The sequence below is a fragment of the Melospiza melodia genome, chromosome 1, assembly GCF_035770615.1.
Source record: "Melospiza melodia melodia isolate bMelMel2 chromosome 1, bMelMel2.pri, whole genome shotgun sequence".
Taxonomy (NCBI): Eukaryota; Metazoa; Chordata; class Aves; order Passeriformes; family Passerellidae; genus Melospiza; species Melospiza melodia.
In genome coordinates, this window is record NC_086194.1 from 171,153,430 (window position 1) to 171,159,891 (window position 6,462).

Here is a 6,462-nt window from a genome sequence, read left to right on the forward strand (position 1 = left end):
ACAAAGAAGAGGGATTTTCCAGAAGGACATGGGGTGATAGGAGAAGGGGGAATATCACTGAGCTAAATGAGGGTAGATTTAAATTGGATTTTAGGAAGAAATTCTTTACTGACACAGTGGGGAGGCCCTGGCAGAGGCTGCCCAGAGAAGCTGTGGCTGCTCCATCCCTGGAAGTGTCCAAGGCCAGGTTGGATGGGGTTTGGAGCAACCTGGGACAGAGGAAGGTGTCCTTGCCCATTGCAGGGGGGTGGAACTGGGTGGTGTTTAAGGTCCCTTCCAACCCAAACCATTCCATGATCAACACTCCAGACAACACCCAGAGCTCAGCCTGGAGATGAGATGGAAAAGGGCATCACAGCTGGAGCAGACAGCAGAGCAGGAGAGCATCAAGGGGTCAGACAGCAGCTGGGCTGAGTCAGTGGTGACTTAAAGAGCAGAAACACCTGGACAGGGACACCTGGACCACAGCAGAGCCCAGCAGGGCAGGATTGAGCACTGTATTTTCACAGCCCCACTGCAAAGGGAAAAAAACAGCCTGGAAAAAGGGATAAATGCTTCATAAAGTATAAACCTTATTGCTAACCAAAAAAAAAAAAAAAAAGGGTGGGGGAAAACCCCTCATATTTTAATCAATCCTTCCCACTCCACAGCTAGTAAAAATTAAGGATTCAGTCAGCTGAATCCTAAATCCTCTGTGCAGAATAAAGCACAAAGCAAAACTGGGAGCCGCCACCCCACGCAAGGGTTTGCAAACAAACATCTCCTTGTTCCTGCAGCACTCCCAGACACAAGGATGCACCTCAAGCTGCAAAATGTCACACACAACTTCAAATGCTAACAAGAAGAGGGTTCTGCAGGGCGTATTCAGCGTGCTGGTGGCAGAATGAAACGTGCTTTTAGCTCTGCAAACCCTCTGCTTTTTGATATGCACACAAAGACACCGAGCACTTCCATGGGAACACGAGGTTTCCCCAGCAAAGTCCACTCCAGCGCCAGATGCCGAAGGTTAATTGTACCCCACAGCTCAGGGGAGCTTTTATTAAAAGCTTCAAACCACAAACACTTTTCCAACTACAAAAGCAACCAAAAAAAAAAAAAAAGTTTCTGCAGTCAGCCGAGGGCCACCACAGAAAGCGGCGCTTTGTACTTTTAAAAGTGGTTTTATTTCCTCTCCTTGTACTTCCAAAGCCATCCCACTGCCTCAAGCTCCTGAATTAGCCTGGAAGGAGGAAAAAGTGATAAATAAACAACATCATGCCCTCTGTGAGGTTAAAATTGAGCAAAAACGGGACACGAGACAAGCCAGGAGCAGTTCCCAGCATTGTCATTGTGCTGGAAATTGATAAATCAGGGTTTCTTCCTGAGCAGCTGTGGGACAGTGGCAAACTGGGTGCAGGGACATCCCATCCTCAGCCAGTCACTGGTGACATGGGACACAGCACCCTCACACGTGTCCCTCCCTGCTCACAGCCCTGTCCCCAAATCACTCATTACACACAAAAACTGCTGTGCAACAGCAGCCACAGCCCCCAGGTTTTACCCACAGACCCTGTGCTAGCCCCATCCCTGTGTCACACAGCCCTCCAGCTTGCCCCAGCCCAGCTCTGTCCCCATGTTACACATTGCCCCCTGTGCCAGGGCACTCCTGTCCCCATGTCACATCCCTCTGTGCTAGCCCTGTCCCCATGTCACATGCACACCCCAAACTATGCCAGGCCAGCCCTGTCCCCATGTCACACACAACCCCCCCGTGCCAGCCCTGTTCCCAAGCCACATACACACACACACCTGTGCCCGTGCTGCACACACCCAGGCCAGCCTGTCCCCATGTCACACACCTCTCCCCCATGCCATGCCCTGTCCCCATGTCCCCATGTCACATCCCCCCTGCGCCATGCCCTGTCCCCAAGTCACACACACCTGTGCCCGTGTCGCACACCCCCAGGCCAGCCTGTCCCCATGTAACACATCCAAAGTGCCAGCCCAGCCCCATCCCCATGTACACACCCTCCCCACCCAACCTGTGCCAGGCCAGCGCTGTCCTTATGTCGCACGCCCACACACAGCGCCAGGCCATGCCTGTCCCCATGTCACACACACACGCGCCTGTCCCCGTGTCACACAGACCCCCAGTGCCAGCCCAGCCCGGTTCCCGTGTCACACAGCCCCAGTGTCACCGGTGTCCCACGTTCCCAGCCCGTGTCACCCCCCGTCCCCTCAGCGGCACCGCCGCGCGCCCCTCACCTGCCGCCGCGCGCCCGTCACAGCCGGCACCCAAACATCACGTGACCGCCGCGGCCCCGCCCACCGCGACCACGTGTGCCTTCCTCCCCCCCATCGTTGTAGTCCACATCCCGCTGATACCCCCGGCCGAACCTCCCCTTTGGAATACAACTCCCAGAGTGCATCGCGACGCGGCGCTCTGTCCCATTCACCCGGCAACCAATCGGCGGAGGGGACGGCCCGAGAGGGCCCCGCCCACCTCATACCACCTCCTTCTTCAGGGCGCGGCCCGGGGCCGCCCCTCAGGAGCCGCTCCCCTCCTGCCACCGCTCCGGGGGGGTGTTCCCTGTTCCACATATTCCTCATCTTCCTCGTCTTCCTCGTCTTCCTCATCTTCCTCATCTTCCCCCTCCTCAGGGACGGCTGAGGGAGCTGGGGGTGTTTAATCTGTAGAAAGGGGTCTCAGGGGGCTCCTCATCACTCCACAGCTCCCTGACAGGAGGGTGTAGCCATGAGGGAAGTCGGTCTCTTCTCCCAAATAACCAGAGGTAGCCTGAAAAGAAGCGACCTCAAGTTGCACCAGGGGAGATTCAAGTTGGATATTAAGAAAAATTATTCACTGGAAGGCTGGCCAAGTATTCTAAAGGGCAAGTAGCGGGTTCACCTTTCCCTGGAAATGCTCAAATAAAGTGTAGATGTGGCGCTTGGGGACAGGGTTGAGTGGTGAGTTTGGCAGTACTGGGTGAATGGTTGGACCCAGTGATCCTTCAGATCTTTTCCAACCTTAATGATTCCGTGATTCCCTGACAGATCCATGCCCTCCTTCGTAGCCTCACAGTGCCCAGGGCACTGCTTACAGAAATAAATGAATAAGCCCCACCAACCTGCTGCTGCTAAAGCCACTAATTCTCTCCAAAACACCACAAATTGCAGCCCGAGACTGGAGGTTCACCCAGCCCAAGTGCTTTGATAGAGCAGTCTGGAGTACAACTGTACCTGCCAGGAGTTCGCTTTTTATTTGCCCAGCGACACCAGCTTTACGTGGTGGCTGGCTTGCAAAAGGAGTTATAAAGAGGATTTTCTTGATAGAGCCTTTAACCAACAATTCATTTTAACAAGGGACTGACAAGCCAGCTGCCTGTTCAGAAATGGAGTTCTGCACCAGTAGCCCTGCTCTGCTTAAAAAAAGCTTTAAAAGGGCTGAGGGGCCACCTGAGCCTCCATAAACTTTGGGGTTTTACAGCACCGAGTTGCTATCGGAGCAGTTGCCTCCATCTTTTGCTGCATTGATAATCATTTATTTCTGGACTCTGAGAAAATCCCTTAGGAGAGGGGACATAAAAATATACTGATAACGAAATACAGCTGTCTGCTTGTCGTCTGCAAAATCCTCTGACTACAGATGCATGTGCAATGCCCTGTGTCTTGCTGGGTGGTTTTTTTTTGAGGGTGGAGGAAGAATGAGTTAATCCTGCAAGAAGCATAGATTACATTTCAAAAACCACTGTGAAAATTTTGCAGTAATTTTCAGTACAAATCATATTTACCTCCAGCGTGAGCCTCATGAAAGTAAATAAGAAAAGAAATATATAAACACGTGCCAATATAAAACAGCCCAAGTATTCCAAGGGACAGCAATCATAAAAATTACAGTGGGATAAATCTCACATGACTGCTTTGGTTTGCAGGCTGCATCTTGCTGGTTTTGCATTTTGGAGCTGGAGAAATAGTGCTTAATCAATACGTGCGTTATTCATACAATAATAATGCTGCACATTCTCTTGGGACGTTTTTCTTCTGAGGAATTTGAGCTGTTGCAAACCTTCTCATTGTGTGCAGCAGGGCTGGTCCTTGTTATTACCAGCTGCTTATTGATCTGTAACAGCTTTTAGAAAGAGTGAGGGTGGGTTTTTGGCATGGTGTGGAAGTCAGGTCTTTTACATAAGCAGGGCGTTGTGCGTCATTAAGATGTTGCTTTCTCTAAATTCAGGGAAGAAAAAACCCCCATATAATTAACAGCTTTGTTCCATCCCACAGTGATAACATCTATAAATCTGAAAAATATACAGTCAGCTGTATGGGAACCAAAAGCTCCAGGGGCCAAAATTTTATTAAAACAGCTTAATCTTCGTGTTCCTCATCTTTGAGTGGGAGGAAGTTGCCAGTTTCCCAGATGCTGTGTGGTGTTTCCCAAGGTGGAAGCAGTGATTTCATTCCACACGAACAAAACTCCTGGAGGTAAGACCCTGAACCTGAAAGGGTTTGGGAAATATGACTTGGGGATGAAGTTGTCAGTGTGTTTCTGCTTTGGAAACCTGCCCCTATTCCTCCATGAAGATGAAATGGAGGATCTCTAACAACATTTAAATAAACTCAGCTGTGATGCTTTCACCTCATCCCTGCTGGGATGATTACCCTCTTAGGCTGGCTGTGTCTTTAGGGAATTTCTTCCACTCCTTGGAAGGAGTTTCCTTTTGGCTCGCAGGTTTCTTTTGTGAATCATCTTAAATCATAACCTCTTAATAGCTGGGCTATTGAAGTATTTATGGAAAGGTAATCCAATTGTCCTCTTGCTTACTTTTTCCCTGAGCTGTGTGGATTTGGCTTCCCTGTAACAATTTGTATTACACCTTATTACATCCTTACAAATAACTCACTGGGGTTTCATTCCTATACCACAGGACTTTTCTACAAAGCAGGAGAACCCAGACAAATAACGTGCATTAAATAAAGTGTGGGGTTTAGGTTATAATTTGGATTATGTTGTTAACACCAGGTATATTGTCTGAGGTGCTGTTTACTTCTCTCCTCTATTGGATTGACTGGAAGTGTTGACAAATTCAGGAAGAGTGAGGTAAATAAAAAATATGTCACAAGAAAGTGTCAGAGAGTGCCTAATTTATCCCATTAGGACACAGATGTAAACATGGCAACAAAACCATTGGGGAAGAAAAAAGAACAATTTATCATTGCAAACAGATGAAGGGGACAGCCTAGATATTTGTCCAGAGCATGTACAAACACATTTCTCCAGATTTTAAAATGTTCCAGGAATTATTTATTTAGGGTACTTTTTCATTTTTGCTTAAGGAGTCTCCACTTTAAGAAAACCAAACAAACAAAAAACCAAACAAAAAAAGCAAGCAAAACCAACAAAACCCCCCATCCCAAGCAAACAAACAGAACCCTCCAAAAAAACAGCAAAAGCCAACCAAACAAAACAAACAAACAAAAACCCAAACCAAACCTGACAAAACTTCTTTTCAGAAGTTTCTTTCTTTGTTTCAACCATTTTTTTTCAGATTTAAACAAGAAATTATTCCCCCCTTTCCTTCCCAGATTCCTACTTTCTTTTACTATTTTTTTCCTACTCTTTTCAGTTATTAGGCTGGGCTTGTGGCTTTCCTGAAGACTGCTGGAAAAAAAAAAAAAAGTTTTTTTTTTATCAGTACTCAGCTTTTCAATGCTGAATTAATTGGCTGACCACACAGTAGGAAAAGCATTTTTCTTTGATAAAAATGCTGTTTTCCACTCAAATGCTTTAAACACCAAACCAGTCAACTGCAAGGAGCACGGCAACAAACACAAGTCGGCCTGAATGCTTCACAAAACCAAGGCTGACTCTTATTTCCTATTTCCAGACATTCATCCAGTGACCTGAGATTCCCTGAAAACAGCACAGCTCAGAGAGCTTATCACAGCACATCCGCATGTTGCTACCTGTGAGCAATTTAATAAAAAAGATATTATAGCAACAATAAAAGGAGTCTGGAAAAAGCCAGCTAATCCCTGAACAACCTTATTTCAGTCTATTTAAAGTCCAAGAGAGACTTGAATTCCAGGACCGAGCAAAATCTGGCATAAAACAGATGTTTTCATCAAGTACTGCAGTGGCAGCAATACATGTCCCAAGCTAGTGACCACCTGGCAGGTCTGGTAAGTCACAAGGAAGAATCCCGAGCCATAAAGAAATGATTTTCAATCATTTGTGTATTCCTGAATCAGTTACATCTGGTTATAGCTGTGGATTAATAGCAATAGCTTTGGATTTTAGTGGCATTTCACTCGGATTTATCTGAGCGTTGCTACATCTGACCCTTCCTTTTCTGGGGACATCTGACTGCATCTGAATTAGGAAAATAAAAGCCACGAGCCAATGTAAAAAACTTTGTCTCCAAGGCAGTGATAAGTCAATCACCTCATCAATAAAGCGTGTCCAATACTCTCAGTAATCCTGGT

The 6,462-nt window shown here is 47.3% G+C and overlaps 1 protein-coding gene across 3 annotated transcripts in view; it reads right to left on the reverse strand.

Annotated features, from left to right (window-relative positions):
* TSNARE1 (t-SNARE domain containing 1) overlaps nt 1–2,307 on the reverse strand; it is a 469,351-nt gene extending 467,044 nt beyond the window's left edge. For all 3 annotated transcript variants that reach the window (XM_063174900.1, XM_063174910.1, XM_063174890.1), the window contains exon 1: nt 2,245–2,307. The gene's annotated coding sequence lies outside the window, so the exon portion shown is untranslated. The remainder of the gene's footprint in view (nt 1–2,244) is intronic.
* Between the last annotated feature and the right edge of the window lie 4,155 nt (nt 2,308–6,462).